The sequence below is a fragment of the Sinocyclocheilus rhinocerous genome, unplaced genomic scaffold (assembly GCF_001515625.1).
Source record: "Sinocyclocheilus rhinocerous isolate Xijiao unplaced genomic scaffold, SAMN03320098_v1.1 scaffold2491, whole genome shotgun sequence".
Taxonomy (NCBI): Eukaryota; Metazoa; Chordata; class Actinopteri; order Cypriniformes; family Cyprinidae; genus Sinocyclocheilus; species Sinocyclocheilus rhinocerous.
In genome coordinates, this window is record NW_015647049.1 from 312,674 (window position 1) to 324,554 (window position 11,881).

The 11,881-nt window shown below is 34.6% G+C and overlaps 1 protein-coding gene across 2 annotated transcripts in view; it reads left to right on the plus strand.

The window, feature by feature from the left end:
* Positions 1-11,881, plus strand: part of LOC107708610 (cell adhesion molecule 2-like) — a 408,667-nt gene that overhangs the window by 85,484 nt on the left and 311,302 nt on the right. The gene's annotated exons all lie outside the window — the stretch shown is intronic.

The following is an 11,881-nucleotide window of genomic DNA, read 5'->3' on the forward strand; positions in this document are numbered from 1 at the left end:
TATATATATATATATAGGCACATAATAAAAAAATATGCATAATTTAATAGATAAATTAAATATAGTAAATTATTGTTAAATCTAGGGTAGGCTTTTTTCCCCTGAAACATTATTTGTTATACTGGTTGAAAGTCTTTTCACTCCCTGATATCAATCAATAATTAATATCCTCTAAATAGAATATATATTCTATATATTTCGGTCCGAATGCAATTATAGGATGTCCTATCTGCCTGTCAACTCATGTATTTGTATACTTCATACTTCCGCTCAGTCAATAGCGAGAGTTTGAGGCGTGGCTACTGTGGCAGGCTGAGCCAGAGGGTGTTTAGATGGCGTGGAAAAAGAAATTCAGATTCCCTGACAGAAATGCAAGCAAATTTGAAGACGTTCCATCATACACACTTGTTGCTTGTTTGATAACATGCTTAATTGTGTTCTTCCGCTAGGTGGCATTAGAAAGGCAGAAGCTGCCTACCCTACCTTTAAATATTTACATTTTTAAATGATAATTTAAGATTCTGAGTTTATTCGTCATTAGCTTGTTAAAATGCTTTGGAGTTACATCACAATGGTTGTTAGGTACCGTTGCTACCATGACATAATTTCATAAATGCCCTTTCTGAGCAGCTGATTGCATCGGCATTGACCTGTGTAATATCATTTGATGAATGAGGTGATAAAGGTCCCTATCAATCTGCCGTCCGAGTTATAATCCACCTTCTGTCATTTCTGTGCACCTTTGTTTAATATGGCTGATGCCATTGTCTCATTGACCTTGTTGATGCCGACAGGGCTCGAATCGAACATGTAATTGCTGTGCGTGATAGTTTGAGCCCTCTCTGTTTTATTGTGCTGAATGGCATCGCGTTGACCCTGTTAGTGCTTGCTAATTAGCGCCGAGCAAAGGGCTTGAATCAGGCTGTTAATCAGAATTAAAGACTTGATAAATGTTGTCCACTGAGGCAGAGGGCTTCCTTGTAAGTTTGCCCCCCTCTGTAACTTGTGTGCTTTTGTGTAATTTGTTACTCACTGGTTTAAAGTCAGAAAACAAAGTTTTTTAAAATCTTCTGTTAGAAAATGTCTTTTTTTTAATGGAATACTAGCACACCGTCTACTGTATACTAAACAGTATGCAATCAACACTGCATAATTAAAATAGTATGTGAAACATTATGAATATCAGTCGTCGCCTGACCCTGTAAAGCCTGACATATAAAAAAATAGTTGTATCGGAGCTCATACTGGAGGAAGGAGAAACACTTCAATTTTCCTCAGAGGCCCAGACTAAATACAAATATATAATTTGGTGAAATTGATGATATTGTTTATTGCCAAAAAATTTAACTCTGTTGGCTGTAATGTAACTCAATGAGATCTTTATAACTGTATAGGGGTTTCTTAAATAAAATGCATATAAATGTCAGTTGTCACTCTATATCTCCCAATAATGTCTTAGTGAGATGATATTTAAATGCTTAGCTTTATAATCAAAGCTCTATAGTTTTTATTGTATAATGCAATGCAATACAATGATGATTGAGAGACAGACAAATAAACATTCCTCAAAAGGCTGATGGATCAGATTTATACTAACAATTTTAACATGATTTTCCTAAAAAAAAAAAAAAATGATGTATGGGTTATCAAGTAAACACAAGTTGTTTCGGTCCAGTATATGTTCATCCTGAAATATTAATGACAAATAAAATGTAAACTTACTTAATATCGGTAAAGATTTCAAAGCAAAAAGACACATTTCATGACGTGAATATTTTCACAATGATACAAAAGGACTTTTACTTGCTAAAAACTATCAATGAGACTGCAGAAAGCATGTAGAAGATAGTGGAGTTTTGATCAAGTTGATCATTTAGATGCCTTAGAAATTTGTGTATCAAATATGAAACGTTCTAGAGTTAAGTTTGTCCCATCACCTCATTAAGTATGTGAAATAATTGCATGCTAGTATGCTATTCCAAACATAGCCACGGTATCTGTTATTTTATTAGCAGTTTGGTCAGATGTCCCACCCGAGTGGCCCAAATAATCGGGCCTTAATTTATATTCTGAGACACAAGCAACTTCAAAATGTAACGGAACTGCCCCAAATAAAAGTAATTCAGTTAGTCCATTGAAATTCTCCTTCAGTCCCATGAGACTTTTTGTGTTAATGACATAGCTGGGTGTTGTTTGATAATTGTTGTTTGTTTGTCTGGGTGTGTTGTTTGATAATTCCTTAAAATTTGATAAACAAATTAGTGCTGTAGTAGGTACTAGCTTCTTCCATCTTCGCTCCCTTGTTGAACTCTTTTTAGGCTCCTCCTCTGACCTATGTTTCAACCAATCACAGCCTTCTCCCTCGTTTTTTCCATATCTCGACATGGCATAGGCAGGATGGTACACATTACACTCCACAAATATGATGATACACACAAACATATATCCATAAGCAAAGGATAATATCTAAAGCTATTTATCTGAACAAGTCTGTATCGTATCCTCCATACTTCATAGTTTTTCCTTCAGCTCGTAGGAGTTTCTAAATAGATAATCTCCATTATGTGCCTCTAATCCTCTCAGGGAAATCTCTGCATTTTCTGACTCTCATCAGCTCTGATTCATGGCTCCAAACATCGTCTGCCTCGTAAAGGATACCGTGGCGCTTTTTTTTAAACAATAGGCTTGTCTCTAGCAGTGCAGGCTGATGAAACGGCTGGGGAGAAATGTTGTTTGCTCTCCCATTGATGAGCACAAGTATTTTGTGCTTCAATAAAGCCTCCAGTCGTCTCAGAGGAGTGAAAGTATATGGCTGCTTTTCTCTGGACTTTCCTTGACTTTTATATGTTAGCCATATTTTTGCAGCATTTTTCTTTGTGTTTCTGAATCAATATCTTCGTATCTCATCTGCTGGGTAAACAGTAAACAGGCTGACATCTTTGCTGCTCGGGGAGAGTAGTGTGTTCAATCTGCTGGAGGTGACAGTGTACAGTAATGAAGTATGTTTGACAGAGCAGCTAGCGCCAGCCTCTTCTTTTACGCACACGTATGCACAAAGGGACTCTTAAGCTGTAGCCAGGGTCCAAAAGTAACACTCGACGAGGGAATAAATTTGTCTTTGGTGACATAATAAAATTGAGTTACTTGCGTTGTGCCTGTAACTTTATTAGGAACGGCAGTAAAAAATGTAAATCGAATTGTAAGCTTGATAATCTGACTCAGAGATGTGAGAGATGCGATCAATTCAAAACAAAGACAAAACCATCTACTATACAAAACATCTGTAGCGCCATGTTCCCTGTCATTTAACTTTTACTTCAGTGGAAAATTGGCCGTCATTTATTTAGAAGCTTATGTTGTATTATTAGGCTTTCATAAATATTTTTGTAAATATTTAAATAGATTACATAACTGTATTAAATTTATATAGTTGTTTAACCATATATTTTGTATTATGCATAATATATTATATTATATTATTAGGCTTAGAAAAATAAAAAATAAAAAAAATTTCTCCATCATAGCACTGTGGAATAGTCTTTGCATTGAGCTACTAAAGCAAACAAACAAGCAAACAATTAAATAAATAAATAATTGTTCACAGAAACTCTGTAATGTATTATGTTATGCTTTTATAAATATGTTTATACATTTTTAAATATATTAGATTATATTTGTATAGCTCTTTTATCCATATGAATTATTATATTATATTATATTATATTATAGTCTTGTTATTATCTAGATCATCACACAATTGTAAACTGCGCCACTATTCTCACAGCAGATCCATGAGCGCTTAGTCTATTACGGCGTTCCAGCTCATCTCCCTCAGTCCAAACACACACAGCAGTGTGTAGCAGCACACCTAATCTACAAGGAGAGATGGGCATGCACTCTTCTCCTGGAATGTACTGCATTACGCTTCCCTTGTTCTCCTCATTCATGGATGGAATTGCAAAGCATGCAATAACCAACACTATGAGTAAACAAGCTTGAAAATTATTTTTTTTTATGTTAGAATCACAGTGTGTCATTTTTTTTCTATAATCGACTAATAATGCAAACCATTCACGTTGTTAGTCTACATGACTTAATTATTTTTGTTTAAATAACTTATAGATACTGTAGTGTGATGTTTTATTATACTTGATTCGGAATGGTCAATAAATATCAGGCGTTTGCCTGAAAGACATTGTTTATGGTCAAAAGTCATTTCTGAGGCCAAAACGGGACACTTAATGAAGTTAGATTGTGGCACATATTGTTGTCCACTTAAAAGAGTGAAAATCACTTCATTGCAGAGACCTTGGCTACAGAGCCACACACGGTGTATGATGTCATTCCGTTTGCCCTCAGGACAGCGGCGGAGACCCTCGGATAGAGGTCAGCGTGTCCCATGTTCTCTCTATCTCAGAGACAAATAACCACGATCATGGTGGAACACAGCGACTCAGGGCTGTTAACTAGTAGTTCAGATGAGATTCACATCCCTAGCTCTAAATGCCACATCGAATACAGATAACCAGCAGTGCATGTGTGTGTGTATTTATAGCTTTCTTAAACTCCATTTTTACAAGAACAAATAAAGCCACAGTCTCGGGTAGTGGGAGTGAAAACATTCAGTGGCTAGAGCTGGCACAAGTACTGTGCTTCTATATTGCATTAATCTGTCCTTCGCTCCGTCTTTAAAGAGACCCAGATGTGAAACAGATGGAAATATAATGAAGATCAAAGCAAGTGTGGTTGAAGAATATGGCACAGTCTGGGTGGGAGGGGGGTCGTTTGTTTTGGAGAGAGGGCACCAAATGTGACAGTGTGTGCTCTAGTGGCGTACTTTATTAGTTCCCGCTGCAGTTCCACGGCAGATGGGTGAAATTGACCACAACTTTCACATTTAAACACGATATTTTTAGCTGATGCTGTTCAGAGTGGATGGTTCCTTCATAAGTAAAGTTTCCCGTGTGTGTGTGTGTTTTGGTTCACTTTGAATAAAAAAAATAAATAAAAAAATAAATAAAAATGGCGCTATACTCATTTAATGAAGTAATTTGAGAAATATTAATTAATATTACATTTATTAATGTACCTCCATGCATTTGTTTACGTATTTGCATATCATATGTTCTTACGAGTAGTTTTAAAGCTGTATATTATGGTTATTTTTAACACCATTTTTATTGCAAAAGTTATGAAATATTAAATATTTCAATAATTAAAATAATAAATACATTTTATTAATTTACAAATACAAAAACTAAGTTTAGTGTAGCTTTATTTGTAAAATGGAGAGTGAGAAACATATATAAAATATACTGTACACGCACTGGTTATCTGTATCCAATACATGCTTTCAAAATTATATTTTTAAAATATTTGTGTACAGTTCAAAAGTTTGTGGTCAGTAGGATTTCTTTGAAAGAAATTACTTTTATTCTGTTGGATGCAGGTCTTTCGTTTTATCAGATTTATAAAAGACAGATACAGCTGTACTGCTTCGCTCTGAAAAGAGTCGAGCTCCTGGAGGCGTGCTGGAGGCGGAGCTAAAGAGTCACGAGCACACGAAGCTTTTGCGTAGCGATCGTCTACAAGCTGTGACATTGACATAAAACAGGGACAAAAACTTTGTCGAGTTAAATTAACTATGTCTAACAAAGCGAATGAAGCACGTTGATGGGCGTACTCTGTCATACGTCCAACTCGTTTTTTTTTTTATTTTGGCCATGTTTAGCATAAGAATCCCACTCACTCTTTAGCAGTGTAAATAAGTCAGAATGCATGAAATAGCATTAGACATCCCCTTTAAGCAGCAAATCAGCATATTAGAATGATCTTGTATACAAAGACAAATTTCATTTGTGCTCTAGGGCTTCATGTATGTTTGTTTGGAGAGACAATCATTTCTCTTGGCCGCATTGCATTATGGGAGAGGCTGCCACTGCCCTTTAGCAGATCAATAAAGCGGAATCTAGTCAGGAGGAATAACCATCAGCCAGAAGGAAATCGTGAGGCAGTGTGGAAAGTCACAGACTGAGAGGTTGCAGCAGAATTAAGATTCAAACCGTTTTATTGAAATTGGATATTTAAATCCCAGCTTACTTGATCATTGACTGGGACACATTAAAGGTACTCAAACTAATTTCGACGAGGTCCATCGAGTACCAGCAGGACGGTTGTTTCATGGATTTCTCTATTCATAAAAGCTTCTGGTTGCCCTTATGGAAATTTTGTTTTGAACTCAGTCTGCTCTTTCCACCAAGAGTTCTGCCTTTCAAGAAGTTTTTCCAACATTTCGTGTACCTCGAGGGAAAGCTGTGGCTCGTGCTAATTTTCTGCTCTGGGTGCATTTTGGCTGGGGTGACAGGCGACACGTAGCACCTTCATGGCTCAATAGAGAGCATTGGGAATCCATCTGTAAGTGAACATTAACTTGAGCAGCATCCCACGACCCTCCAACCACACCACGGTCACTGCCGCCAGGGACACAAATTCAAGGACGTTCACATTCGAGAACTTTTCAGAAGATAGAACTGGGTTGACAGATAAATGGATGGATGTACTGTAAGGATTCTAATGCATAATCAACTAATTATGGGCTTGGACAGATTGATGTTTGATTGAAGTCAGATAAAATTGTTGATTTCTTTGACGGGGCTGAAGCATAATGGGATATTGCTCCCATTCCAGTGAAGCTGTGAGGGAATTGACAAATCTAATGATTTAACAAGCACAGAGAGAGAGTTCTTAATGCTAATCATATGGATGAAGGATTTGACTAGCCTTCATTAGTTGACTGGGATAGTGATAAACACAGTCTCTGGAGAAAGCCAGCAGGCTTCCAGATGGAGGTCAAAGTTCCATTTGGTGAGGGCTAGGTTATGCTAACTCATGCCCGATTAGCTCGAAGTAATTGTCTTTGAAGTATTACTGATAGAAAAGGTGAGCAAAAACCTTATGTGAGAGCTGGTGTGAAAACTTGTGCATACCTTTTAGAAGAGAGGAAACAAATAACCTACTGGTGGTTTGCTAAGAGGAAAACCTTGTCCACTTGTGTCCTTGTGTCTGAGTAGTCCTTTAAAACTCACTGATTGTCACTGCACAAGGATGGCGGCAAACACGCAACACCATTTTGCCATTTGCTGCAGTTCATCAGATGGTTTCTGAAGGGTGAGTTTGGGACACGAGCATCTAGTCTGTGTGTATATATGAGGGCGGAGAAAGGTTTGGAAGTCAGAGCTGGAGTGAGTTGGCAGATTGTGTTTTTGGCTTGTCTGTAAGCTGTAATGCAAGCAGTTAAACCTTTTTCATATGTGTTGTTTACTAGCAACATGTAACCAATAGAGTTTCAATAATGGCTGACACAGATGAATTGTATCACTAGGAACTGTGGACTGTTGTAGGTGGTGATAGTGTTATTAGGCATATTCTGTCTTTTTGTTGTAATAATGTGAGTACTTTAATCAGAGTGCTATGATTTAACTTTAGTTAGTTAAAATAAAAAGTGAAACAACTTTTATCCTATTGAGGATTTGTTTTAATATACTTTATTAACAGTATTTTAATATAATACCTATATTAAATTCAGTATACACTATTGGTCAAATCTGGCATCAGTAAGGTTTTTTTTTTTTCAGAAAGAATGCATTACATTGATCAAAAGGGACAGTAAAGACTCTCTTTTTTTCAAATAAATGCTGTTCTTTTGAACTTTCTATTCATAAAAACTATTAAAAATATTATTCACAAAAAAAAAATGAATTAAGCAGCTGTTTTCAGCTGTGATGATACAAAATAAGATATTTTTATCAGCGCCACATTTTTGCACATTAGAATGATTTCTGAAGGATCATGCAACACTGAAGACTGGAGTAATGGCTGCTAAAAATTCAGCTTTGCCGTCGTAGGAATAAATTACATTTTTAAATATAGTAAAATAGAATGTTATTAATTTATTATTACTAATTATTAATTTATTATTACTAATAAGTTATAAAAAAAAGTTATTTTAATATTTAACAATAACCCTGTTTTTTCCCCATATTTATGATCAAATAAATGTATCCTTGGTGAGCATAAGAGCTCTTAAAAACCTTACCAAACCCAAACCTTTGAACAGTAGTTTATCTATACATACAAATTCAGTCGAACAACCAGTTTAAGTGTAACTTTTCTGGCATTTCAGTCTGACTTCAATTGTACGTCCTCCGCTTACCCTTACTGATCTACTTTTACAGTTTTGGAACTACATTGCATTTGCAAATGTTAGTGGTTCAAATCCCTTGGTGCAATAAACTTAGTCAAACCCTAATCTACCATTAAAACCAATCTAAACAAAAAGAGAGTTTAGTAAGGCCCATAGGGCCTGTTTTTGAGATGATAAAAATGGCTAATACGTTGTGTTCATACATGCATCTATATGTCTTCGTTCCATGCTGACAAACAAATATGAATGCTAATGTACCGCTGGTGTATGCATTATGCTAGTCTGACTCCACACCTCATGATCAAATCTTCAGCCACAATGATGGATGGACTCTCCGTGTTTGTGTGTGTTTCGCAATTTCTCGCATGTCTCTCTGAAAGACAAAGGGCAGAGGCTGTTTTTGGAAAGAACCCATGAAAACAGTGAAGCAGAATTTCTCTCACTGCATTCAGTCCTGCTCTGTTAACATGTCCGCTGTCTGTCTGTGGCAGCTAACATGCATATGTGCTCCTTGCTCTGAGTGACAATGCAGTTACAGTGGTGAAAGAGGGTTATTCACACTCTCCGCCTGAAACAGATTGTCTTTTTCTGCCCTGCTGCGTCCCACACCTCTTTGTCCCTTACATGGTCTTATGTGTATCTTCATTTATATACTACTTACTGTTTCTTTTTGGGTTTGTGTATCAGTTTCACTTGCATTTTGGAACATATGTAATGTTTTTATTCTGTGATATTATTTTCATTTAATTTCTTTACTTGTCATACGCTTTCTTTTCAGTTTTATACGTTTCTATAAGTTTAATACTTATTACACAGATCACGTGTGTGTGTTATACGTGTTGTATGCATACTGTAATGTACTGTGTTGTAATGTAATGTAATGTACAGTGTTTTATATATTATTATTATATATAATCATAAATATTTTGTTTTATATATTTTATATATTAAATATTATTTAATAATATTTATTTATGTATAATAATATTAATAATGAATATGTGTTGTATGCATACTGTAATGTACTGCATTAGCAGTGTTTTATATATTATTATTATATATAATCATAAATATTGTATATATGATTTTATATATTTTATATATTAAATATTATTTAATAATATTTATTTATGTATAATTATTATTATTATTATTATTATTATATATTTTCACTAGGTTTTAACTTTGGAATTTTGTAGGTAGTGATAGCGGTGTTGTTTTCCTTTTTAGGTACTTTTTTGTAATAATTTGATCAATAATTTTTTTAATATTTTTATGTATTTATTTACATATGAACTTTTTCAGTTGAATGTGCTTTTATATAACAATAATAATAATAATAATAATAATATAAAATATTATGTATGTGTATTATGTAATTCAGTATATATGTACAAATACACAGTATTTTATTAATTTAATATAATTTTGTTTAAGAAATCATATTTAAGGATATTCATTTATGTATATAAATATTTATTTTTAATATATTGTAGGTGGTGATAGCATAATAAATTGATGTAGGAATTTATGTTTTAATTATTGGGTACTTTTTTAATAATAATTTGAACTTTGGGAAAAACAAACAAGCATATGAAACAGCGTTAACCCTCTTGAAGATTTTTAAATGTAGAGATCAGTTTAGAATTCTTGCATTTCATTTGTGCACGGCACTATCCTGTTTACTTCAGACTGGTATTTAACGTCAGTTTGCTGACCTTGAAATACTTGAAAGAAATGGTATAAACACTGCCCCTCTGGTTTGGCTCTTGAGGTCAGAGAATCGAGAGCTAATCTTTCTTATAACAAACTTCAGCACTGTGGACTCTCATGGATCAGTAATCCTGATTGAGTTCCAATAAAGGATTCATGCTCACTTCAGCGAGTGTGAATCCATGGTGGTTGTGCAACGTGGATGCGGGGTGATGCTTTGTGGGTGGGGTGTTGATTCATTGTTGAGCGTGTGTTGTGTGAGAAGGCTGGTGATTTGTCAGCAGGTTGAGAGCAGGGAGTGAGAGTTGGGGACCACAACAGGAGAGAGGGGAAAAAAACAACTACAACAGCTTGCAACTACATACAGATAGATCTCAGAATATAGCCTTGCTCATGAGTTGACATTCCTTTTGAAGAATCTCAGTTATTTATTTTTGTTTATTGATTATTTTTTATTTATCAATTATGCTGTTTGAGCTAACAGATATGTGGGTCAATGTATGTTTGTTTGTTTGTTTTTGGTCAGGATTTATTAGGTCGTTCAATATTACAATGATTTAAAGACATGTGTATATGTTTTCGATTTCTCTAAATTAATTTTCATGTATTTCGTGGGGCTTAAATCAAAAAAATGTACAAGTAACTATTCAGAGATTTTCTGAAAAAACAAAACAAAAAAACTTTCATTAAAAGGCTGCAATTCTTGGGAAAAGAAAAACTGGTCTAACTTTGGTATCGTTTTTTAATTAGTTATTTAAAAACCAATACTTGAAAAACCTCAATCAGAAATAATGTGGAAACATTTTTAAGTTTACTCTGAAATTTAATTTGACAATAATTAAGATTTGGTGCAAATAAAAAAAATATTTTTTTTTCTTTTCTTGCTAGTTACACCACTTGATGTTTTTTGTGGTCATTAAATGAACATTTTTGTTTAAAATGGTACAAATGTTTTGAAAAATATCACATTACCATCAAAAGGTTTCTAACTTGTCATTTACATTTTACCTATTTTTATTTTAAATGATCATCCATATTTGTCATTGATCCACAAGACAAAATAATCCTCCACAATGTAAAAATCTAATTTTTTATCATTTTATTTTCGATTCTAAGTAAGGTGTGAATGCAGCTATATAAACTGGAGCCCTTCGTTCATGCCTGATGGGAGTAAGTCTTTCTGAAATGCTGAGCTGTTTCTGTTGTTTACGCTACATTTATGCTGTGAGCAACTTCTTCCAAGAGGGTCAGTAGAATTTGTGATCAAACACATTTATCACAAAGTAACTAATCAAAATGCAATTCTCTGGGCCCTTGTAGTTCCTCAGCTCAAGTTCAACCCAGGCCAATATAGGCTTACATTTTCTACTCAGAATGCGAGGTTGACTCGGGTTGAAAATTTCAACATGAAACGTTCGTCTCTTCAACCCTCCGGTGGCTTCAGGCTGAGAAAGCCAGTGAGAAAATGCCCGAAATGATGACAAGCAGAGCGAGAGGGGCGAAGAAGGCAGGGAATTGGCTGGCCTCTTCTCACTTTCACCGCTGAACTTGATGGATCTGGTGCCGCGGATGATATAACTAATACTAATCTGGCTTTGTCCGGATGCTGTCTGCCTGGCCCTTTGAAATTGGATTTGTCAGAGGGTTTATTTTTCTGTTTTAGTTCTTGGTCTCTCATACTTTCACTTTGTCATTTGGCCTCTGTCTGTCTTTATTTATTTATTTATTTACTGTTTCTTAAACCAAAAATAAACACCCAGATTGAGTTTAAATCAGTTTAAATTTTAATTAAAATATTTGTAGTTGTATAATAAAAATAACAAGTCTGTTTTGAGTTTTTGTAATACAGTAAATGTCATTTGATTTGATATTTCATATAATGCAAAGACATATATTTGTATTTTATATAATGCTAAATATATACATTTAAATGTGTATATATATTTTAATTTTCATATATATATA